The sequence below is a fragment of the Bubalus bubalis genome, chromosome 1, assembly GCF_019923935.1.
Source record: "Bubalus bubalis isolate 160015118507 breed Murrah chromosome 1, NDDB_SH_1, whole genome shotgun sequence".
NCBI classification, from domain to species: domain Eukaryota; kingdom Metazoa; phylum Chordata; class Mammalia; order Artiodactyla; family Bovidae; genus Bubalus; species Bubalus bubalis.
This window is the reverse complement of record NC_059157.1, coordinates 21,021,785-21,046,387: the sequence shown is the minus strand read 5'-3', so window position 1 is coordinate 21,046,387 and position 24,603 is coordinate 21,021,785. Positions and strand designations below refer to the sequence as shown.

At 43.8% G+C, this 24,603-nt stretch overlaps 1 long non-coding RNA gene across 3 annotated transcripts; it reads left to right on the top strand.

The window, feature by feature from the left end:
* Positions 1 to 4,559: 4,559 nt before the first annotated feature.
* On the top strand, positions 4,560 to 10,462 carry LOC112583479. 3 transcript variants are annotated; one of them, XR_006548944.2, is made up of 4 exons: positions 4,560 to 4,770; positions 7,583 to 7,850; positions 9,461 to 9,589; positions 10,239 to 10,462. It is a non-coding gene; the product is annotated as an uncharacterized LOC112583479 (long non-coding RNA). The 3 variants fall into 3 exon arrangements; XR_003107571.3 differs by having other exon boundaries at positions 9,461 to 10,462; XR_003107570.3 differs by lacking the exon at positions 4,560 to 4,770 and adding an exon at positions 5,556 to 6,084 and having other exon boundaries at positions 9,461 to 10,462.
* The last annotated feature ends 14,141 nt before the right edge of the window (positions 10,463 to 24,603 follow it).

Genomic DNA, 24,603 nt, shown 5'->3' with positions numbered 1-24,603 from the left:
CTTCCACTGATTTTCTTTTCTTGCTTGTTCATGGATGCATATTTAAAGAGTTTATATATATATATATATATATATATATAAATAAGAAAAAGCAGGGTCTATCTTTGTTGTTTTCAGTGGAAGAGCAGATCATGCTATCTTTCCTAAATTATGTCCAGAAACAGCAGCCCATAAAATTCTCAAGAACTGAGCTTCAGTCTCTAATTACTTCCCACAGACACTTCGATTCTTGTCTCTCTAAGCCACGCAGTAAGAGCGTGGTAATGGGGGCAGTTACAGTGCAGAGCGGTGGGGGTGCTGCTGCCTTTCTGATAGAAAGGGAGGCTTGCACCTCCGCTGTAGCAGCAGGACTGCACAGGCCCTACATTCCTCTGCTCACCCAGGTCAAAGGCATGTTTTGGGAGTTCCTCATACCTCCAAACATTGCTGGCACCACTGAGGTTTCTCACCTAATACTAACTGTATGACCAATTTTGAAGAAAATATTAACCTGAAGTTGAATGAGTATATCTGTGTTTACAGGAATAATCTAGTGAGTTTTCTGAGAGGAGATTTCTCTGTTCTGATGCCATGACAAAATACCAACTGGCTTAAACAGAAATTTATTTTCTCATAGTTCTGGAGGCTGGAAGTCACAATCAAGGTCTGGCAGGGTTGGGAGATCTTCCCCAGTTTTCAGATGGCTGCCATCTTGCTATGCACTCACATGGTCTTTCCTAGATGCAAGCTTACTGGGATAGAGAGACCGACATATACATATATGCAGGGCGGGGGTGGGGGTGGTCTCTCAGTCTCTTTGTATAAGGCCACTGAACCTATCTAATCCAATTGGATTAGGGCCCCACTCTTATGACCTCATTTAACCTTAATTACTTCCTTAGCCAAATATGTCACTCTAGGGAGTTAGGGCTTCAGCATATGAATTGAGAGGGGAATACATTCAGTCCATAACAGAGCATCTCTTATGAACTCGCTTATATGAATGACAGATGCAAGAGGACTATTACAGGTTACAACCCAAGGCTGAATAGGTTACAACCGACAGCCAGTTTTAGCCCTTGGAGGGCTTTCCCCTGATGTTTACCTGCCTGATGATATGTTTGATCTGTGTTTCAAAGCAGGATGTTCACATCTCAAAGGGGAATGGACAATCCATTAGGAGAAAGAGTAAAATTTTAGAGCCCTATTTATAATTATTTCATCTCATCTGTTCACAATTTATTTTTGTGTTTTATGTACATATGGAATTTTACTACACTTTTACATGTATGTAATTTATATAATCATAAATGTACTCATATCAAGGAATAGTCTAGAATAATTACTGAGTGGTATGGAGCCGCAAAGGCTTAGGGGTCACTTGTAAGGAAGGAAGATGGCCATTTTCAAGGTATTCAGTTCAGTTCAGTCACTCAGTCGTGTCCGACTCTCTGCGACCCCATGAAGCACAGCACGCCAGGCCTCCCTGTCCATCACCAACTCCTGGAGTTTACTCAAACTAATGTCCATAGAGTTGGTGATGCCATCCAGACATCTCATCCTCTGTCGTCCCCATCTCCTCCTGCCCCCAATCCCTCTCAGCGTCAGGGTCTTTTCCAATGAGTCAACTCTTTGCATGAGGTGGCCAAAGTATTGGAGTATAGGAATCCGTGAACACAGTTAAGATATAAAACTTGATAACAAGAATAGATCACAAGAAATAATCATCAAAGAAATAAAGACTGTTGATAGAAGGGATAGAAAGGATAAACCATGTCACCCCAACATAGGAGGAAAAGAAAAATGAAAAGGAAAAAAGTATTATTTCTCAGTAGATTTTAACTGTCTCTGCCATGTTTGATCTACTTGTTTTTAATAATCCCTTGGTGGTGTGATTCCAGTTAACCACAAATGGTAATCATATAAGTGTTTGCCCTCACAAAGTACCACGATTTCTTGCAGAGGGCTCTGAGCTGCTGACAGAATTTATCTGAACCATCTCTGTTTTCTTCATAGAAAAAAATAGTATTTGGTCTTGACCCAAACATCCTCTCTGCTGCTTGATTTGAGAATTGAAAAGCAGAGTGAACTGCACTTCCCTGATACTCTTGAGGTGCAGGAAAACCCATTAAATTGTTTTCTTTGAGAAGGTATTTTAAAACTTGATGTGTTGTATTCCCTTCTGAAAAGGGAAAAACTAGTCAGGGAATTGGCTACCCTGCTGTAATGGGTGAGGAATCCTATCATCTGTGGGCTTATAAAGAGGCCTGGAGCTTTGGTCTTTTCCTCGCTAGCCTCCAAGAGGATATAGAATTTTATGTACAACCCCCAAATTGCCTGAAAATCAGAGTGGCCACTTCCACTCAGATCCCACAGTCAGCGTTTATCTCTTGGAGGCCAAAACACAGGCATCAATGCACAAAGAACAAATGCCCTTGTTGGCACCAGGCATTTGCAGAAAATCTGGGCTGGATAAAGGGGAGGGGAAGATTTTCTGTCTCTCATGGTACCACAGAGAGTCAGTGTGCATGTTCGGGCCAGCGTGGAGACAGGATGCGTGTAACTCTGTGAGTTTATTCTCTGCTAGGTGTTGAAGGTTGCAGAAATGAATAAAACAACTTCCCTTCTAGGAATAATTCACACACAGTATAGGGCTCAGTAATTTTCCTAAAATTTTATTCCAAATTATATATGCTTTTGGATATAAGCAGTTGTTTTTCCTGGGGAGGTAACTTCATAGATTGCAAAAAGGTCTGTGACTCCCCATAATGTTAAGAATGATTGTTCTACACAAATGTTTTTTTTTGGGGGGGCATCTTTTCATCAAAAGGGATGTTAGTGCTTAGAATTAGGTAGAAGTATTCAGGGCACACAGAGAAACATATATAGAGTTGGCAGTACCTTTTCGGAGGTCATGCCTTCTAACTCCTACTCTGCTGCTGAGGGGCCTGATAAAACACTTCTAGGAAGCTGGAGCTAAAAGTGTTGGTTGGTGGCAGTAGTGGTGGGAGATTCTATTTTTTAAGGACTTCTAGGCTTTTATCTTTTTTTTTTTATATTCACATGTATGATGAAAAAATTTCTCATCAAAATAAAAATTTGCTAGATCTCAGCATAAGCACTTTGAGTAGAAGGAGATGTTTTCATTATAATATTTTTTGAACTTTTCTTTTCCTATATATCTTCAAGGAGTTCAAATATACCATAAGAATAATGTGTGTGGCAGGGTGTTGATTAGTGAGAAGCTATCATTTTAGTGGTTAAGGGCACAGACTAAGGGGCCAGACTGTCTGGGTTCAAGTCCCAGCTCCTCCAAGTTATCACTGAAAGTGAAAGTGTTATTTTCTCAGTTGTGTCTGACTCTTTGTGACCCATGGACTGTAGCTCACCAGGCTCCTCTGTCCATGAAATTTCCCAGGCAAGAATACTGGAGTGGGTTGCCATTTCTTCCTCCAGGGGATTTTTCGAACCCAGGGATCAAACCCCAGTCCCCTGCTTTGCAGGCAGATTCTTTACTGTCTGAGCCACCTGGGAAGCCCAACTTGTCACTACCTAACATCCATTTCCTCATCTGTAAACTGGAAATAATAATATCTGCTTCATTGAGTGGTAGTGATTTGATGAGTTAATGTATGTAAAGACTTTAGAGCAGTGCCTGACTGATTGTAAATGCTACCTTAGTGTTTGCTCACATTCTTAATGACACCCACCGAATCCCCCTAAACCCCACCCCTGTTCTCCATTCAGTAACTAGATGGTGGTAGGTGATCACTGTTATAGGGAAATGATGTGAAAGAGGAAAAAGTCTCCTTGTGAGTTTCAAAAGAACAGGCTTTGAGGAAATGGAAACAGGACAAAGGTAATAGACTGTGGACTCAGGCGAGTAGTTGGAAGTGTTCTCTCCTCCACCTCCCCACACACTGGCTAGAAAAGGATGCTGCAGATTGGAGGGAGAGTGAATTGGAATGAGGGTTATGAGAGCTTAGATGCTGATAGATCCCTAAAAAAGGAGGCCATGAACTCTGGTTCCATGTCAGGTGTGAGGGATGCTGGAACCTAAAACCAACCCCACAGAAAGAGAACAACAGAGTGAACCCGTGTCCTATTTCTTTAAGGTTCTGGGGAAGTAACAATGACTCTATAGTGTGACTTGGCAGATGTGGCCTTGTTACTGAGGCCAGTTCATTCTGCACACTGCCCAACAGACCAATAAATTGAAAGACAAGTTGTTAGAACAAGGAATAATGACTTTCATGGGAAAGCTAGCAGACCAAGAAGATGGCAGGCTAGCATCTCAGAGAACCATTTACTCTCAGTCCCAAATTGGGATCCTTTTATACAGAAGAGAAGGAAGGGGAGGGGCTCAATGTGGCATTGACCAATGGCTGACTAATAGTCACTGGTTGAAAGTTGCTCTCTAACCGTCACTTGCTTGGAGGAGGGGCCCACTGAGGCACCAACCAATAGGTGAGCAAGACCACTAATGGTTGCTGGGTGACAGTTTCTCCCTAATTGGCTGCTGGCTTGTGGGCGGGGCCTTCTGACCAGGGCTGCTACAGCTGGGAGCCTTCCCCTGCTGCTATTACAGCCTTCCAGAGTTCTCCAGGCTCCATTACAACCCCAGCATGGTTTCTTGGTTTCCAAGCATGGCAGAAAGGACAGAAATGAGGAAGCCTCAGCGACCATGGGGGCAGACTGTATTAGATGAGAACCAGGAACCAGGATGAAAAGAAGGCGCTGAGGATGAAGACCAGGTCCGCCTTCACCTGGACACCATCTTAACCCTCCCAGGTGCTCAGATGCTACACTATAGTAAAGGGAAAGGAGGGAAGACTGACTTCACATTCTTAGGGAAAAAATGGGAGAAATTAAATCGAGTTGTGAAAAGTTCAAGATACCTTTTCTGCACGTTTGTATTTTCAGACAGAGATTCGTACCTGCTCTACCTAGTTCCTTCCTGACTCAGTTATTGCCCTCATTCGGGGAAAGTGAACTAAGTTTTGGCTCGAAAGCTTCAGCTCACAGCTGGCAGTATCTGAGTCACCAGGGTGTGTCTCCACTGCCTGTCAAGGTTGCGTAATGATGACAAGAACTGGGAACTTGGGAGTAGCGCACCCCCTGAGATGACAATCACAGCACGTCTGGCGGGGGGTAGGGGTATCTGAGAGGCAGGTGCTGGGACCTCTCCATTGAGAGGGATGGGAAGCGGAGTGTGGCTCAGAAGGCTGGACCTCTGTTCAAGGCAGGGACTGTGGGAACGTCCATTTTTGTAAGATGGGAGTCCTGCGATCCTAGCTTCCTGTTCTGTCCCAGCCGGGATTCTCTGCATAAGCATTAATACATGTCTACTGGCATCATGTGGGATGCAGGGAGCATTCCTGGGTGAATGGGACAGAGTCTTTGCCTCCGGAGTGTCTGTCTGTAATAGGGGCGGGGTAGGTGTACAGCTGTTAGTGAGCCTCTGTTAGTGTTCCAGCTCAGCCATTGGTCCTCCTGGCAGTGGACCCCTCCCCCAAGCAAGCGACCGTTAGTGAGAGACAGTTAGGGAGCAACTGTCAGTGAGTGGCCGTTAACAGTCCTGCTCAGCCATTGGTCAGTGTTACAGTGGGACCCTCCCCTAAGTTAGCGACCTTCGGGAGCAGCTGTCAAGAAGCAACCCTTAGGAGTCATGCTTCAGCCACTGGTTGGCATCGCACTGGGCCACTCCCCCTCCCCCTCCTCTATATAAAAGGAACTGAATTTTGGATTGAGACAAGATGGGTTTTTGAGACACTAGCCTGCTGTCTTATGGGTCTGGTAGCTTTCCCCTTTCTGCTAGCTTTCCCCTTGCCCCAACAACTCCTCTCCTGATTTACTGGCCTGTTATGCAATGAGCAGAATGATTTTGGGCTGGGTAACACATTTCCTGCTCCCAAAGAGATCCTTCCCGTGTTTTAGTAGGCAGCAGATAAGATGGGAATACAAGGGGAGGAGAGTTCCTCTGATATGAGCGCTCCAGAGGAATTCCTAGCAAGCAGGGCTCCTACATTGGGTCTTGGGAGGATAAATGGGTGTTCATGAAGGAGACAGAGATGCTGGGGACACAGGCTGATCACAGATGTGCAGGTAAGGAGCAGCAGAGGACACAAAGCAGAAAGCTCTGCAGCATCTCTGGGCTGTAGGGAGACAAGGGGTGGGCGATGGAAGTTTGGGTCAAGTCACAGACAGCCTTGGATGCTATGATCAGGAATTTAGCCTCCATTCTAGAGCCCATGAGTAGCCGCTAACAGGTTTCTAGGTAGATAGTCCAATAACCAGGTTTATATTTCACAAAGATATGTCTGGCAGCATTTGGAGGGAAAATGGGAAAGGACTGGAGGGGTGGCCAGAATGTTAATGAAGATTGTTCACTAACCAGTTCCAGCAAGTCCCCACATTGAACCACAGACTCCATAGGCCCATCCATTAAGTCTTGCTTGTAAAGGGAAGTTCCAAAGGAGGTTTCTGACTAAACGGAAACAGTAGAGGATCAGACACAGGAAAGCTGAGGGCTGGTACTTAGGCTGGTTTCTAATGAGTTAGAAGAGCAGCAGACAACTCTGCCTGTACCCATCCTGGCAACCTCAAGTTCCAGATTCCTCCACTTGTCTGACCTTACAGCCAGATGGAGCTTCCAGCACCAGCCCCTCTAGCCATCCTGTCCAGCTGCACTGGACTCAGGGTGGTGATGCTATTCTTGGAATAGGGAAGCAGGCTATCTTGCCAGTGATGGCACTAGTCCCTCAGTCCAATGGGGTCAGCGAGTGTCACCATACCTTCCACAGCTCTCACTTAAGCCCAAAGCAGGGTATGACACTTCCATCGGCCTTGGAACTTCCATTGGACTAGTACATTGTCAAAACTGCATTTTCATAATTACCACTGTGTCCAGGACTTCCAGGGATTGCCGTAACTCCATATCGCCTCTTGCTAAATCATTTGGCTGCATTTCAGAAATAGTGTTCTCAGTTCCGACTGGCTTCAGTCTGCTGCTCCCAATTCATTATTCATGCCTGTGGCTCAGATTTCCACATCCTCATAACCATCAGTGGCCCAGCGGTCTTGGCTGGGAAATGGAGAAGTGGGAAAGGAGGGCCAGAGCATACAAAGTAGGGCGAATGGGAAATTACAAAAAAAAAAAAAAAGTATGTGGAGGGGTGGGGTGGGGGTGCACAAGGCAGTGGGCAGATCTTTGGAGGATGGGAAGCGGGGATGGATGGGTTAAATGGGAGCAAGTGGGAAAGAAAACTCTGAGAGGCAAGAGAACCGAACAGAAGTGTGGGGCTGTCCTGGAAAAGGAAATTGTGTAACTTGATTGCAAGATCAAAATGCAGCTCTTGCTACTGATTAAATTAGTTTATCTCTGCAGCACAGCGCTGGGCTGCAAAAGAGATGTCGTAGCTGGAGGTGAACAGGGAAATGAGCTCGCCGTGCATAGTTCCCTGCAGCTTCAGTGCTGTCCTGCAGTTTTCTTAGGAACCACAATGATTCCCTTTAAACAATGGATCCTTCCCCTCCTCCCTCCAACTCCTCCCTCACTCTTTAGGTTGGCTAGTTCAATTAATGACATTGACTGTTTTCACAGATCCTATAGGAGCTTTGGCCCTGGTGTCATATGAATATGGAAAGTTCCATTGGACAGAGAATGACTGGGCAGTGTGGCCTGCTGAGGAGAGAGAGCTGACCCAACAGACACTTGATCTGACTGGAGCAAGTCCTGTAGAGCCTGCACTGGAGAGACCTTGGCAATCACCCAGCTACTACCCTGGCTGCACCTAGATGCACCTGGGAGCTTAAAAGAAAATAATCGTGTCTGGGTTCCATCCTTGAAGGTTTAATTCAAGTTGTCTGGGGTAAGGCCCTTTATCATTATTAAAAACAAGAAAATCAAATGAGGCTACTGTGTGGCCAGAGTGGAAGATCCCTGACTTAGTTCAAGCTTTTCATTTCATACATAAAAAACTGGGGCTCCTGAAGCCAGTGTCGGGTGCCCTGATTTTTCACAGTTGAGGAGTCATGGTTCTCCTGCCCCCCTAGGTCAGTGCTGGCTCTGCCAGCCTAGAGGCATTTCAGCACGAGCACCTTCTTGGGGACTCCTGAGCCTTCCTATGAAGAGGTGACTGAGTACTTACTCCCTAACATGTCCGTCTGGGGCTTAGCACCCTCTAGAGAGGTTCCTTCCAGCCTGCTGAATATTTTATAAGCATCTGAAGACAGTTTCAACACAGTAAATAACTCCTGTGCAGGAACACATTGGATGTCCCCCATCCCATCCCAGCGTGTGCACGTGCCGCGCACACACGCACACACACGCACACCCCCACACTTGTGTACAAGCACACACAGACTTAGCCTTTCCTCATTTCTGTTTGGAAGCAGGTGACCTTTTTTCTGAACTGCAGTCACTGCCAACAAGAAAAAAACATGGAGGGAAAAAGGTAAACAAAGGGAGTTCTGCTGATGTTCCATTCCAGAAGCATTTTGTTTGATCCTGGATGGAGGGGGGCATTTCTTAGATACCTTGGGACTTCCTACACATTTGACTGAACAAGGGGTGCTGGGGATGGTGAAAGTGAACACTGAGGTGGGAAAATCAGACTTTTGCATGTCTCTCTTTACAGGAAAAACCCAGCTTATCAACAGTTCATGGAATTTCAAATACAGAACACACTGTATAGTTTTTCCTTTTTAACAACAATGCCAAATGTTTTTTTCCTTTTTCTTTTCTTTTTTTAAAATAAAAACAATAGCTCTGCTGCCCCCTAATACTCAGGACAAATATCCTCTGGTAGATTACAAATAAGAGAAATCAATTTGATTTCATACAAGACTGCATTTCATTTTGGAAGATCTTTTGGTCACATTTAAGTGCAAGAGGAAGAGATAACAGATGAAATAGCTTCATGTAGAAACAGAACATTCTTGAACATTTGTTCTAATTCATTCCCAAGTCCAACTGAGCATGATGCAGAATAATGGCTTTCACAACAATGACTCAGACAATCCCCTCCCCCTGCTTCCAAGAATGTTTCCAGTTACATCCAAAACCTTAGATGATGGGGAATGAAAATAGCATCTTATTACACACCTGTCATTGGCTCTTGGGAGAAATATCTTCCCCGAATGCTGCAGTGGGAGACTTAATTTATACACATCACAAATTCATATTCATGTGTGCTTCATTAAAGCTTTATTATGTTTACAAATCTTCTGATGAGTGAGAAATCAATAATCTGAGGAATTGTAGATGTAGAAATAGAAGAAAAATAGAGTTTACCATGCATGACAGTAAGTGCCAGCCCATTGATACAGTGTTTGGGGTCTGAAACAATGATGAATGTCAAGTTACCTCAGGATAAATTTTCCAACTATTTATCTTAAAAAGTTAAATTACAGATACGTTGTGGAGATTCTTCTGTAAGAAGTTAATAATTTCAGTGGTCGATTTCAATACTGTTTCCAGAAATTTTTCAGGTAGAACTCTTTCTGAAGTTCTTTGGGAAAGAACAGCTAAATGTCAACGATGACCACAGACCTCCCTGGGGCCTCAAAGTCAGTGCAAGAGATGAAAAGACACCTGCAGGCTGAACAGGTAACGTTATACAAAGGCATGCCATTCTGTCTCATCATTATGCTTTCTATCATTACAACCACTATTATTCAGAAGTTTGAGAGTTTTTTTGAAAAAGATATTCTATGCTTTCAGAGGCTAGGAACTCTTGGCATACATCTTTGATCTCTGATGACCCTTTATTTGTGTTTTTAGTGTATTGTTAAAATTGTCTTTTGAGGAATGTCGTGGTTTTCTTCTGTACATTTTTTTGGTGGGTGAGACGTCTATTCAGATACAATTCCTGATAGGTTTCTCAGTTTTCAAAAGACCCATGAACTTGAATCAGCACTGTAGAGTTTCTGCATTTCCATTTCTTGCCTCGAAGTCTAACCTTGCGTGTTTTTCCACTGCTGTGGTTCATCAGACTTCCTCCTACTTGAATCACTCAAGCTAAGGGGCTGGTGGATGGTCCAAACCCTGCAGTTACTCTACTTCATGGTTCTAGACCCAGTGATTATTTCAGCAGGTGGATACATGACCCAAGCTGGCTCAATTTAGAGCTTATCTATGGATTTTCTAAATTTGAAGTGGAGTGCATGTTGTCTCTTTCTTGTTGCCTCACAGGCTCTGAAGTGCCTAGAACTGTGCCTGAAACAGGTTAAGCGTCTCTTCTCATTATTGTTAACAGGGTGTGCCTTTTGGGCTGCTAGTAGCCACGGCCCCCTCCACATGAAGGAACCTGGAAGAATGAGGGCAAACAGAACAAAAGCTGAGACGAAAGGTGGAGTGAGAAATCTGGTACAATTCACACAAATCCATCCTTTTTTATGGTTTGGTTCCATGAGCTAATACATTTCTTTTTCTTGTTTGAGCTGGGATTCTGCCATTTGTAATAAAAAGTTCTGATGATGAACACAACTTGGTGTTATTTAGCAGATGCTTGGAAGTTTGGACTAGAAAAAAAGTAAAGATTGAGGCAGGCATTTCTAGTAGTACAGACTCAGGGACTAAGACAGAAAATGCAGGCAGACAGGTTTGAGGGATGGTCATGAACTTAACTTTGGATGTATTAAGTTTGAAGATCTTTGAATTTTGCCATGTGGAGCTTCCCATTAGGTGTTTAGAAATAAGGATAGAAAGCTCAGGAGAGGGTTCAGAGGTGGGGATGTAGATATGTGATCAACAGAATGGAGCTGAAACTGGAGCCCATGACCCTGAATGGGTCCAGTGAATGAGTGAGTGAAGTCACTCAGTTGTATCTGACTCTTTGTGTCCCCATGGACTGTAGCCCACCATGCTTCTCCATCCATGGGATTTTCCAGGCAAGAGTACTGGAGTGGGGTGCCATTTCCTTCTCCAGAGGATCTTCCCAACCCAGGGATTGAACCTGGGTCTCCCACATTGTAGGCAGACACTTTACTGTCTTAGCCACCAGGGAAGTCCAAATGGGTCCAGAGCAGGACTGAAAGAGGCACGGGAGAAGGAACAGACAATGGGAGGTGATGTGGCCCAGTGAGAGGACAGGAGAGATGTCAAAGAGGATAATCCTAACAACACCCTCACATGATGCCAAGAGGCTTGGATGGGTGAAAACTCAGAAGAGGCATCACAGGCTATCGGGAGCTTATTGGTGCCACTTGAGAGAAAATTTCAGTTTAGTAGGAGCACAGGATTGAGAAATGGGTGGGAGAAGGTCGTGGGAGAGGTCAGAAGAGGGAAAGGTGTGGGCATTCCATAGTTTCAGTGTAGTCAGATCACTTCTTTTTTTCTTAAGAGTAATTGTGATTTAAGCACATCTACAGGTTGAAGAGAAATCAAAGGGCAGAAAAAATACATCAGATGGGTACAAATGGAAAAAGCACATTAAAAGAGGAAGGGGTAGAGGGTAAAAGAAGAAGTCTCAGAGAGAAAAAACTGTATTTCTTTATTTAAGACATCAGGGCAAGAGAAAAAGACCACAATGAGCTTGGAAGGATTTAAGATAGGAGGTGAATGCTAGGTAGAACTCCATCCTAGGATGTTGAAGCCAAGAAGGTGGATGACAAGGTCATGGCTACTTGATTGGTGGGTGAAGGAACTTCAGTGTGGACAGAATTTAGAACCACTACAAGAAATTAATTGAGTTTATTATAATAATTTTAGGGTATCACTGAGATTAGAAAGAATAATTTGGCAGTGTATTGTATTCAATCAATTTCCACTAGCAGCCCAAGATAAGGAATGGCAAAAACCAAAGATGCATTTGCCTGGTTCAATGGAAAGTTAAGGAACAAGGAAATCTAGGATGCCAGGGACCTTGCTGAGTGAAGAGAGCAGGTTTGTCTCGCTTACTAGCTTGCTGTCAGGGACTTGTCTTACTATGGATGTCGTGCAGCACAGTATCCGGCACCTAAGGGAGATGCAATAAAGATTTATGCCATTGAATAAAAAGGCACTCGTTAACTTTTATGCTGCACTCTTTCATCTAGTTTCAGCTCTGAAACACAGGAATCACCTTCCTTTCTTCTCCACATTTGTTCTGGCAGTTTGATTAGAAAGAACAAGATGTTTTTGGAATCATCCCTGTGGAGAGAGAGGGTGGTGATGGGGCCATGAGAAAAATGGGAAGTAGAAATTTGAGAAAAATAAATGAATGTATTTGCATTCCTATTGTGAGGAAGGAACTGGGTGTGATTGTGTGTGTTCCAAGCACAAGTACTGATGGTTTGAGATGAGGCAGTACATGAGTCACACAGAAGGGGAGGTTTTATAAAGAAATTGATGAGCAAGGCGATCTGGGCAGGATATAGGGTGACCAATCATCCCAGTTGCCTAGGATGGAAGGTGACCGTGAGACTTTTTATACTAAAATGGAAAAGTTCCAGAGTGATCAGGATATTTGGTCAGCCTACTGTGTGCAGAGAAACATGAAAAAATATATTAAATATCCATTTCTCTTTAAAATAGAATAGTATCAGAATTTCTGGAGAGGTCACTCTAGGGAACCCCCCTGAGAAGGAACATTTGATTTGTATAGGCAGACTAAAGAGTGTTAACTCCATGAACTGAACATGTTTCTAAATTGGGCTTCCTGAAGATTTCTAAAACTTCCAAGTAATTGATCTGAAGCTAAAAGTGTAAGCTGGGCCTTTATGGTGACCTTAGATAAACTGTCTTATTGCCTCATTTTAAAACATACTATTTTTTATTAGAACCTGAAAGTGTCATTTAAGGTTACTCACCAGCTTTCTTGCAGTATAGTTTGCAGGATACTGGGGGAAAGAATAGATTCTTTTTTCTTCTTCACCCTCGCCTAGCTGAAGAAACACCATGCTGTCTCCAATGTTAAGTAGCAGGTGAGATGCTTGCCTGTTTCAAAGGCCAAACAAAACATAAACCAGATGGGACCTGCTTTGGTGCTGATCTGAACCAAGAGCTGAATAAAATGAATAAACACACCAAGAACACTCTAGACAATTCCCAACAGAGAAGAAACACACAGATGACAGAAACATAATTGTCTTTAATTTGCAAATTGATTTTGGATCCTAAGAACCTGGAATGAATTGGGCTTTTTCTTGTGTCTTACCTTTAGTCAGTGATTTCAGCAACGTTAACGACTGTATGGTGGTAGCAGTAGGTGAATGGGTACGAGGGACAAGTGTGCTCAGAGCTTCTCTTGAGGGAGCAGAACCTACAGAGGACAACTGAGGAAGTAGTGGTGGGAAAAACAACACAAAAGCTTTGAACAAAGGAAAATGTAGAAACTCCCAGCATTCCAAGTTGATTGATACTCTCACGCACAAATGCTATGAATGCTTACTTCTTCATTCAAATTCTTGCTCCAAATCAGTGGGTCTCAGGCTTGGCTGCACATTGAAATTACCTGGGGAGCCTTAAAATACCTGATCCCTGGATCCAATCCCAGCCTTGGTGCTGGACTGCATCTGTGTAACCAAGATTGATAGCCCCTATGCTGTCAATCAGGAAATCAGGAGAAAAGGCCCAGGCCAGTAGTTTCCAAATTGTATGTGCCTAAGAATGGCCTGGAGGGATTGGTAAAATCTCCTGGAGCTCATCTTCAGAGAATTCAGTAGGTCAGGGTGGGGCCTGGAGATTATGCATTTCTAACAAGCTCCCCAGTGCTGCTGCTGCTTCTGGGCCAAGGATCGCACTGTGAGGACTGCTGGCCTGAGTGGATCTTCTGTTACTATGTCTGGAGACAACTAAACCATTCATAATTCCTTGCGGTACCCCTGAGAGTTCTGTGGGCCCTCATTTAAGTGTGTTTAGAGGGCACATCTGAATTGATTTGCCCCATTCCCTCCAGCCAATGGGAGGAAGCTCCTCCTTTTTCAAGCCTGGAAGTGTAAGGGCTTTGTTCTTTGCTGACCTTGTTGATTTTAGGGGAAGCCATAAAAGGTTGGCATGAAGGGATGATGAGACACATCATCATGGATGTCTGGTAATCCTAGGGAACACAGTGTCCTGGGCATTTGCCAGCCAGCTCCATGGAGTCACTCTGATCTAATGGCACCCCAACTAGCCAGGCAGTCCTCCTCCTGTGCAGCCCTCCATTCTACCCTGGAACCCCCACTCTGTGCCTGCCCTCATCCAACAAGCAGGACCCACAGTGCCCAGAGAACCATGGTGGCCCAAAGAATAGTACTAAATCATAGGTACTGTTTGTGGGGGGCACTTGTTCTGCCAAAAACAGTGCTGGCACTTTATACACATCACTTAACTTAAACTTCATGCCTTCATGCCAACCTTGGAAAACAAGAATTATTATAACCATTTTATAGATGAGGAAACTGAGGCTCAAAGAATATGACTTGCCCAAAGCCTTAGGGCCGTTAAAGGAGAGATGAGATGTGTGGTTGGTCTGGCTCCAAAGTATATGCTTTCCCCCTACTCTTCTGCCTACCAGGCACAGGTAGACTAGGGTGACAGAAAAAGCAGGGGACCCTGGCTGGTAAATGGTCTGGCCTCCACTCCCAGATACTGCTAAGCAGCTGGGCAGCCTTGGATAGGTTGTAGCTCCACCCCCAGTGCCTCTGTCCTCAGATCCTTATCTGTGCAATAAGGGGTTTAACCAGATGGCTACTGTTCCTCCCACTCTTACTTTCTAACATTGTCTCTGAGACTAATGAAATTGTGCATCCTTTCCTGGGTCTCTGCCCTGCTTGGCGACCACATGGTATATTCAGCAGATCTGTTTCCAGAGACAGCACCTTCTAAAGACCCAGGTTGAGTTACTACGGCACCACTCAGCGAAGGTAGTGGGAGGTGTGTTAATCTGTCTGAGAGCCCCTGATGACAGTTTATAACCCACTCATTGAATGTCCCATCCACTCTCTGGTGACACTTGGCAGTCAGTTATCTGAGTTGGTACTAGATTGAAAGCTGGTATCGTAAAACCCGAGGGAGAGGACAGGAATCAGACACACTCCCCCGTGTGTCCCCTTGCCTTTGGCCCTGTGCGTGCCTGTCACCCGCAGGAGGCCAGGGAGGTGCACGTTGGGCTCCACTTTCTGTAGCCCTTCTTCCAGGGCCTGCAAAGGCAAGCGTGTGGGAGGATACTGGTCTTACAGCTTTTTATTATGGTGTTATTAATTGTTACTAATATTATGGTTATTGCTACTAATAATACATAGAATAATGTGCTACTTTCCTCCTGGAAAATGAAATGTGGCCTAAAATTAGGAACCCTAAATTATTCATTCATATATTTTTTATTAAAGTGTGGTTGATTTACAATGTTGTGTTAATTATTGCTGTACAGCAAAGTGATTCAGTTATACGTATATATGCATCCTTTTTCTAATATATTCTGTTCCCTTATGGTTTGTCACAGGATATTGAATATAGTTTCCTATGCTATACAGGAGTACCTTGCTGTTTGTCTTTTCTGCTTATAGAAGCTTATATCTGCTAACCCCAATCTCCTACTCCATCCCTCCCCTAACCCCCTGCATCTTGACAACCACAGTCTGTTCTCTGTATCTGTCAGTCTATTTATGTTTCATAGACAAGTTCATTTGTGTCATATTTTAGATTTCACACATAAGTGATATCTATGGTATTTGTATTTTTCTTTCTTACTTTCTTCACTTAATATGATAATCTCTAGTTGCATCCATGTTGCTGAAAATGGCATTGTTTCATTCTTTTTATGGTTGGGTAGTATTCTGTTATATATATATGTGTTACACACCCTCTTTATCGATTCATCTGTCAATGGACATTTAGTTTGCTTGTTTCCATATCTTGGCTATTGTTAATAGTGCTGTGTGGACATAGGGGTGCATGTATCTTTTTGATTTATAGTTTTGCCCAGATACGTGCTCAGGAGTGGGATTTCTGGGTCATATAGTAATTCTGTTTTTCATTTTCTGAGGAACCTCTGTACTGTTTTCCATGGTGGGTATACCGACTTAACGTTCCTAGCAACACTGTAGGAGGGAGGAACCTTAATCAGAGTTGATCATTTCTTTCAAATGAGTGTCATCTTTCATCTGTAATGTGCAAGAAAGCAGCAAGATGGACCACTGATCTTCAAGTGCCCTCCCAGGCCCTGTGAGATTCCATCACAAATTGGAGGGTATGGAGTAGGTAGATATCAGGAAACCTGCTTTCTAAACAGGTAAATAATGCAAAGATTTTGTTGTTGTTGTTGACTCTTTATATGTTTACTGTTAAAATTGTGGTCAGGTACTCATAACATAAAATTTACCATCTTAACCACTATAATGGAGAAGGCAATGGCACCCCACTCCAGTACTCTTGCCTGGAAAATCCCATGGACGGAGGAGCCTGGTAGGCGGCAGTCCATGGGGTCGCACAGAGTCGGACACGACTGAAGCGACTTAGCAGCAACCACTATAAAGAGTTCAGTTCAGAAGCATTAAGTACATTCACATTCTGTGCCACTAGCACCACCATCCAGCCAGGAACTCTATTTATCTATAAAAATATGTTAACAGTCTTCACACAACACTAAAAATAGCATCTCCAAAAGCAATACTGTTTTGAATTTATAAACCTCCATTGTAGAAATTTAAGGCATTTCACAAACATTGCCTTGTCCATCCTTGTGATGACCTTATATAGAAGCAGAGAGATAGGAGAGCAGACAGATGAGACAGAAAGGAGGAAAGAGACCCAGGGGATATGCAGGTCTGCTCAATTTCACTTTGATTCACAGAGACTCAGTGGATCACCCAGGTTCTCCTAGTTTTCAGGTAGCTGAGAATCTTAGAACTTGGATATGTGCCTTTCAGTCTGTTTTCAGTTTTCTAAGACTGTGGTGGTTTAATTGCTAAGTCATGCCTGACTCTTGTGATCCCATGGACTGTAGCCTGCCAGGCTCCTCTGTCTATGGGATTCTACAGGCAAGAATACTGGAGTGAGTTGCCATTTCCTTCTTCAGAGGATCTACCCCACCCAGGAATCAAACCCGGGTCTCCTGCATTCCAGGCAGATTCTTTACCAACTGAGCTATGAGGGAAGCCCCACATATGAGTGCTTGTTTTCACAAAGTGTGTTTACTTAACAGGCCAGAATACAGGAGTAGGTAACCTTTCCCTTTTCCAGGGGATCTTTCCAACCCAGGGATTGAACCCAGGTCTCCTGCATTGCAGGCAGATTCTTTACCAGCTGAGCCACAGGGAAACCCAAGAATACTGGAGTGGGTAGCCTATCCCTTCTCCAGGGGATCCTCCTGACCTAGGAATTGAACTGGGGTCTCCTGAATTGCAGGCGGATTCTTTACCAACTGAGCTATCAAGGAAGTCTAAAACTGGGATGATAGCATTAACCAGAGAGGGAAGTTAGATGATAGTCTGGGCTCGCCCTGCCTCAAGGGAAAAGTTTTCTTCATGGACAAGTTGTTGGGATAGGTGTATCATTGTGGGAGTGGGAACTGGGGTCACGGATACTCTGGCAGAGGTGGGGTTTAGGAGGAGGTTCTCAGGTTCTGTCGGTTTCTGGGCAGCTGCTAATAGCGAACTGTGGGTGCAAAGAGATAACCTGATTATAAGGCTGAGAGAGGAATGCTTGCAAGTACAAAAGGTTTTTCCTGGTCTGGGAATGAAACCTCCATGACCCAAGCTGCATATGTGTGTGTTTGTGTATGACAGAGAGACACACAAAGAGAGAAAGCCAGGTGGAATTCAGATACAAAAGATGAAAAGAAAAAGTATGTAATTCTTCCTGGCTGTGAATGAGGGATCAGATGACGAAGTTAGTCATCGAAGTTAGTAAGTTGCATTCTTTTTTTGCAATTTGATGATATTTTTTTAAAATGATATTTTGGTTGGAGAAGAAAACAGAAGAAAATTGTATTCATAGAAAGTTGTGTTTCAGTTAGATTCAACCTTTTGGCGGCTGGGAAATTTCCAGTGAATTTCCAGGAACAAGAAAATGGCAGCATTCTTGGTGCAAGGTCTGAATCCTCAAAGTCCAGGAATAGTCATGCATAAACTGTGATTAAAAGACAGAGAATGAACTTAAGAAACAATCTAACAATAGAGCCCAGCAAGCGGGATGCCGTCGTTTAGCTGGATGTGTGTAGGGAGAAGGGGCTGCTTCTTCATGAACAGAGTAGGCAATTTACAGGTGTTGTGGTCTCCACTCAACCAGTTAGTTATATCTCATCGGTTTCTCACTAAAAGCACATGGAATAAATATTAACTTTGCTACTGGCCACAGATCCTTACAAGAGAAGATAAAGGTGAAACTGAATAGTGGGAAGAAGGAAAATGAAAGAGTACACGAGGAAAATCAAATGGGAAAGAAGTAAAGAAAAGAGAAAAAGATTTTAAAAAATCATACATTAAACTCCAAATGAAAAATGACAGAGTGGTCAGAATTGGAGCAGGTGATCAAGAGATAGCTTTTCCAGTTTAAAGCTGAGATGACACAGTCTGCATCGGATGGAAGACCTCCTAAGCAGAACTAGAAGATGGTGCCAGTTGGTGACACATTCTCTAAAGACCAGAAGCCTAGTCCCCAAGTCTGGTGGAGCTGAACCCACACAAGAGTGGGAGCCCCCAGATGGGACCACAGAGCAGCAGCAAGGCCATTGTCCCCCGGGCCTGAAATCTTCTTCACCTCTTCCCCAAGATCTGGTTTGGCTCTCGCTCCTTCCAGAGTGGGGATGAGCCCTGAGTCTCAGGCAGCAGAAAGGCCACTGGAATCTGGCTGCCCCGACAAACAGTTGTCTGCCTTCATCTCCTTTACAGGGTCTACCGAGGCGGAGTTTGTCCTAGGACATAAGACCACAGAACCACAGAATTTCAGTGTGAGCAAAGAGCCTAAGTGTCTCCTCATTTAATCATTTCCGAACTCTCTTGCTTGAGCATACTACATACTTTGAGCATGTAGCTTCAATTTAAGCATATTCATTCATTTTTAAATGACATATTAGCCTTTTGTACTAATAGGTTTATTTTAAAACCTACACAGACATTATATTTATAAATAAATATATAAAAGTTATATTATTTTCTTCCTGTCCTCTAACATATTATCTTCATTTCCCCCGGGGGACATGAAATCTATTTTTAAGATAATTCATCGGATTCAACCAGATGTTTTCATCTATTCTGTAACTCTCTTCCAAAAACACAGTCTCTCTCTTGAATACCTAGAGGGGAGGCCATTCCATTTTGGGGACACTTCTATATGTTCCCTGGTTGCTGTGTCCCTGTTGGCTCAGATGGTAAAGAATCTGCTTGCTATGCAGGAGACACGAATTTGATCCCTGGGTTGGAAATATCCCCTGGAGAAGGAAATGGCAACCCACTTCCGTATTCTTGCCTGGAGAATCCCATGGACAGAGGAGACTGGCAGGCTAGAGTCCATGGGATTGCAGAGTCAGAGATGACTTAGCGACTAAATAATAACAATACTCTGTCCCAGGTGGCCAAGGTGGGAGCTTCCATACAGAATCACACAAGGAGTTTTGGTCAGAGCTCAACACTTCTCTGGGAAAGAGCCCTTGTTCCACACTTGGCTCTCTCTGGATCCCACTGCAGTGTGAGCTGTGTGGACAGCAGGAAGGCTCTCATGGCCATGGTAAATATTATGGTTGTCTCTGGTATGCAGAAGAGCGAGAGTGGCTGCATTTGCGGCTTCCAGGTGGCAGACGCACAAGAATGAAAGCAGGCAAGGAGGAGCTGGAGGGGTGTCTGGGAAAATAGAGATCAAGGAAACCTCACTAGTGTGCGATATTTACTGTAAACAGCCCAAGGTTGTTTGGGGTAAGCAACATCTTTGACATAGATCAGTTCTTTCTCGGCGACTGTGGGAGCAGGTGTTTCCAAGGAAGGATGAATGAGCCCAGGAGCCGCAGTAGGTTCCCTGACTGCTCGGAGGTCCCTGGATGTTAATGTGGACAGCACACAGGGCCCCCTGCCATCTGTAAAACTCACTTTTCAAGATCCTGCAATGAACTGTTTCCTCAGTTCTTCAGCAGAGTTTTTCCAAAGCACACAAATACTAGCGGTGGAGCTGGTTTGGGGCCAAGGATCCTTAGCCAAGCAAGGGTGCAGAAAGGCCTGGGGGGGAAAAAAATGCAGGCTGAGTTGGTTCTAAAACATCTCAGGATGCTCAGAGAACCGAATGGAAACACTTATCCAGGCAGCTTTTTGCAAAACCATTTGAAAGAAAATCTCTCTCAATAATTAAACTGGGTGTGTGTGGGTAGAATCAAACATCTTTCTGGAATTCAAGATGAACTTTCTCTCTTCCCCCTCCCCTATTCACCTGCTTTTGAATGACAAACTAAGTCAGATACTGAGACTAGATTTAAAATTATTGCAACTTTTAATTTGAGTTCTTACCATTTGATATTGAAAGAAAAATATTTTTTTTGTGGTAGGTGTCCCAGATTGGAAGCTTCTCTGAGTTTAGGGGAGGCCCAGTCTTCAGGGTCCATACAAATTGGATAAAACTCAAAGGAAGTATAATTTGGGTTTTAGTCGGCAGTCTGGGGCAGGGGAGGTTAGACTGTGGTAACAGTTGGCTTTTGTTTGTCTGGAAAGTTTTTCTAACTCCTCAATTCTAGTAATTCTCCCTGCTGCCCTGGTGATAGGGTAAGTGTGTATCCCAGGCCTGGCCAATCATTATATGCCACCTTCCTGACAACAGTGATTGGTGCAAAAGTTGGGTCCATGACTCAGACGGGGCTTTGCTGAGGTCTGATATGTAAATACGAAGTAGCTTCCATGGCCACTAAATGGGAGGGTGTAGATTTGGGGCTCTTGGACATCATGTTATCACCTGCCAAATGGAGAATTAGAGTGAAGCCAAGAGACAGGCAGAGATGGAAGATGGATGGATGGACATGTGAGGATGGCTGGGGAGGGAGAGAGCCCTCGTAGCAAGGCATCAGACATGACTCTCTAGAATCTTGCAGCCCAGGTGGGCTCCATCAGCATGTCCTTTCATCCTTACATATATATATATATATATATATATATATATATATATACTGGATATATATATAATTTAATTTATTTTCGGCTGTGCTAGGTCTTTGTTGCTTTTCTCTAGTTGCAGCGAATGGGGCTACTCTCTAGTTGTGGTGTTTCTCATTGCAGTAGCTTCTCTTGCTGTGGAACACCAGCTCTCAAGCGTGTGCTTAGGTGGTTTTTGCAGCACATGGGCTCAATAGTTGCAGCTCCCAGGCTCTAGAGCACAGGCTCAGGAGTTGTGGCACACAGGCTTGGTTGCTCTGCAGCATGTGGGATCTTCCCAGATCAGGGATGGAACCCATATCTCCTGCATTTACAGGTGTGTTCTTTACCACTGAGTCACCGGGAGAGCCCTCATTCCCACCTTTGAACTAGAACCTGATCCTAATAATGTGACAAGGTCTTATCTCCATCATGATGGCTTTAGGTTCAACCTTCAGTGTGTCTCCCCTGGAAAGTGACAGTGACCTTTTCCCTGTCCTCCTGCTCCTGCTTTGCCTTGATGCAGTCCATTTTCCATACAGCAAGGAGGTCATTTGGTTGTCTGCTTGCACAGAGTTTTGAAACATTAATTACAGCCTGTCACTCCTCTGCTCAATCCCTTCAAAGGATTCTCACCTCACTCCGAGGAAAGCCAGAAGTTTTTTCTGCAACCTCTGTCCTCTCCTCCTTAGAGCTCATCAGCCTCCTCTGCTCCTGATTGATTCTTCACTCTCTGACATGGCTATCTTTTAATTTTTGTGCACTATATATTTATCTCTCTGGTTTTTATTGTTGCTTTCATTGTTGTATCCTCTATGTCCAATGGACCCTGGAACACAATGAGTACCATGAATTCCAGGGCTGGGCTCCAAAGCGCTGGTTCCCTCTGCTCTTGCCTTCATTCTGTCCCCAAACTCTTCCCAGCCACCTGAGCCTACACATTTCCTTTTTTTTTTTGTTTAAGCTAGTTTGAGTTGTGTTGGAAATTTTTAAACCTTGAGATTTGGGGGAGACCTGTACATTGCTAAAGATGAAATAAATGGAGGTTTCTGCAAGTTTCTGACGTTGGTTCAAACTAAGTGCTCTAAAGATGCCATTTGTTGAACCACATCCCCATAGAACCATTCTGTATACCTTGGCTGCGCCCCAGACAGAACTTAAATCAGATATCTAGGACTGAGAAAGCAACAATAATGGAAGCAATAGTAGGTAACATTTATTGAACACATACTACATGCCAAATTGCATGCTACGTGGCTTCACACACATTACCTCATTTCATCCTAACAATAGTTCTATCAGGTAGTACTGCTGTGATCTCCTCTAAACATTTGAGGAAATAAATTGAGGTACAAAGAGCTTAAGTAGATTACCCAGTGTCTTACAGGGAGCCAGTGATAAGAACCAATTACTAGTCCAGGCAATCTGATGCCAGAGCCTAAGATTTTTAATAATTTGGTTTTTATTTTTGTAACAATTCAATACACATAGTTTTGAATCAAATAGTTCTCAAAGCTCATTACTAGGGGGAGGAGCCAAGATGGCGGAGGAGTAGGACGGGGAGAACACTTTCTCCCCCACAAATTCATCAAAAGAGCATTTAAACGTCGAGTAAATTCCACAAAACAACTTCTGAACGCCGGCAGAGGACATCAGGCACCCAGAAAAGCAGCCCAACTCTTCGAAAGGAGGTAGGAAAAAATATAAAAGACAAAAAAAAAGAGACAAAAGAGGGAGGAACAGAGTTCCATCCCGGGAAGGGAGTCTTAAAAAGAAGTTTCCAAACACCAGGAAACCTTCTCACTGCCGAATCTGTGCCGAGCTTTGGAAGCACAGAGGGCAACATAAAAGGGAGGGGAAAAAAAAATAAACAATTAAAAATCGCGGATTGTGAGTCCTACGGTAACTCCCCCAGCGGAGAAGCAGCGCAGACGCCTGCACACGGCATTAGCAAGCGGGGGCTGGGCAGGGAAGTGCGGCGCGGGCTGTGTCCCTTAGAGTAAGAATCGGCCGGAATGTCCTGAGCGCTATCTGAGCGAAATAATTTGGGCTAGCAAACCAGACTGTGGGATATCTACCACGGGAAAAGCCAGCCCTAACCTAAGACACTGCCAGGCCCGCGCACAGAACAAAGGACTGAACAGAGATAGCCGGCTGCAGACCTTCCCCCTCCGGTGACAGGCAGCCAGAGCCTGAAGGGGGCAATCGCAGCCCCAGAGAGACACTATAAAACTGTAAGCAGGCTTCTTTGCTAACTAAAACTTCTTGGGGGTCTGGACGGTCAACATCTGCCTGAGAAGGTGTGCCGGTTTTACACCCAGATAACCAAGTGGCGGGGAGGCGATAAGTCGCAGCATTGGCGCCCGCCAAACACCTCTTCACCTGAGCTGCTCGGATCTGGGAAGAGCACAAAACGCAGGCCCAACCGAGTCTGCGCCTCTGAGGACTACCCGAGTGCCTGAACCTGAGCGGCTTGGACCTGGGAGCTCAGCCCAGGGCCGGCCTCTGAATGTTCCCGGTGGAACAACCTAGAGCCCGAGCAGTGTGGGCAGGGAGGCTACACGCGCCGCGAGCGGGAGCAGACCCAGTGTGGCTGAGGCACTGCGAGCGCACGCCAGTGTTATCTGATTGCAGCATCCCTCCCTCCCTCCCCACAGCGCGGCTGAACAAGTGAGCCTAAAAAAAAAAAAAAAAAAAAAAAATAGTGTCCTCAACCGTCCCCTTTGTGTCGGGGCGGGAACCAGACACTGAAGAGACCAGCAAACAGAAGAAGCTATAACAGAGGGAAACGCCTTGGAAGCTACAGGCCATAGATTAAAACCCTGTGGTTACTACGGATTACATAGGAAGGGGCCTATAGATCTTGAGAAATCTAAGTCGGACTAAGGAACTGCCAAAAATGAACTGAACCCACAATACTCACAACAAAACCAGAGAAAGACCTAGATATATTTTTACGATCAATCTTTCTTTCTTTTTTTTTTTTAATTTTTTTAAAAAAAATTTTAAGTCCTCTATTGTCCTTTAATTTTCACTTTTATAACTATTACTTTACAAAAAAAAAAAAGACCCTATTTTTTTTTTCTTCTTCAGCAAACTTCATATATATATTTTGTAATTTTTTGACCGTGATTTTTTTTTTTTCTTCTTTTTTTAACATTGTATTTTTGAAATTCCAAACTCTACTCTAGATTTTTAATTTTAGCCTTTTGGTATATGTTATCAATTTTGTACCTATAGTTTTTTTCATAATTTCTGTGACTTTTTTTTTCCCTCTGTTTCTTTCTCTTCTTCTTTTATATAACATCGTATATCTGCAATTCCAAACTCTACTCAAGATTTTTAATTTATGCTTTTTGGTATTTGATATCAATTTTGTACCTGTATTTTCTTTATAATTTTTGCGACATTGTTTTTGTTGGTTTGTTTGTTTTCTCTCTTTATTTTTCTTCTTCTTCTTTTTTTTTTTAACGTTGTATTTTTGAAATTCCAAACTCTACTCTAGATTTTTAATTTTTGCTTTTTGGTATTAGTTATCAATTTTGTACCTGTAGTTTCTTTATAATTTTCACGACCTTGTTTGTTTTTGTTTGTTCGTTTTTTCTCTCTTTC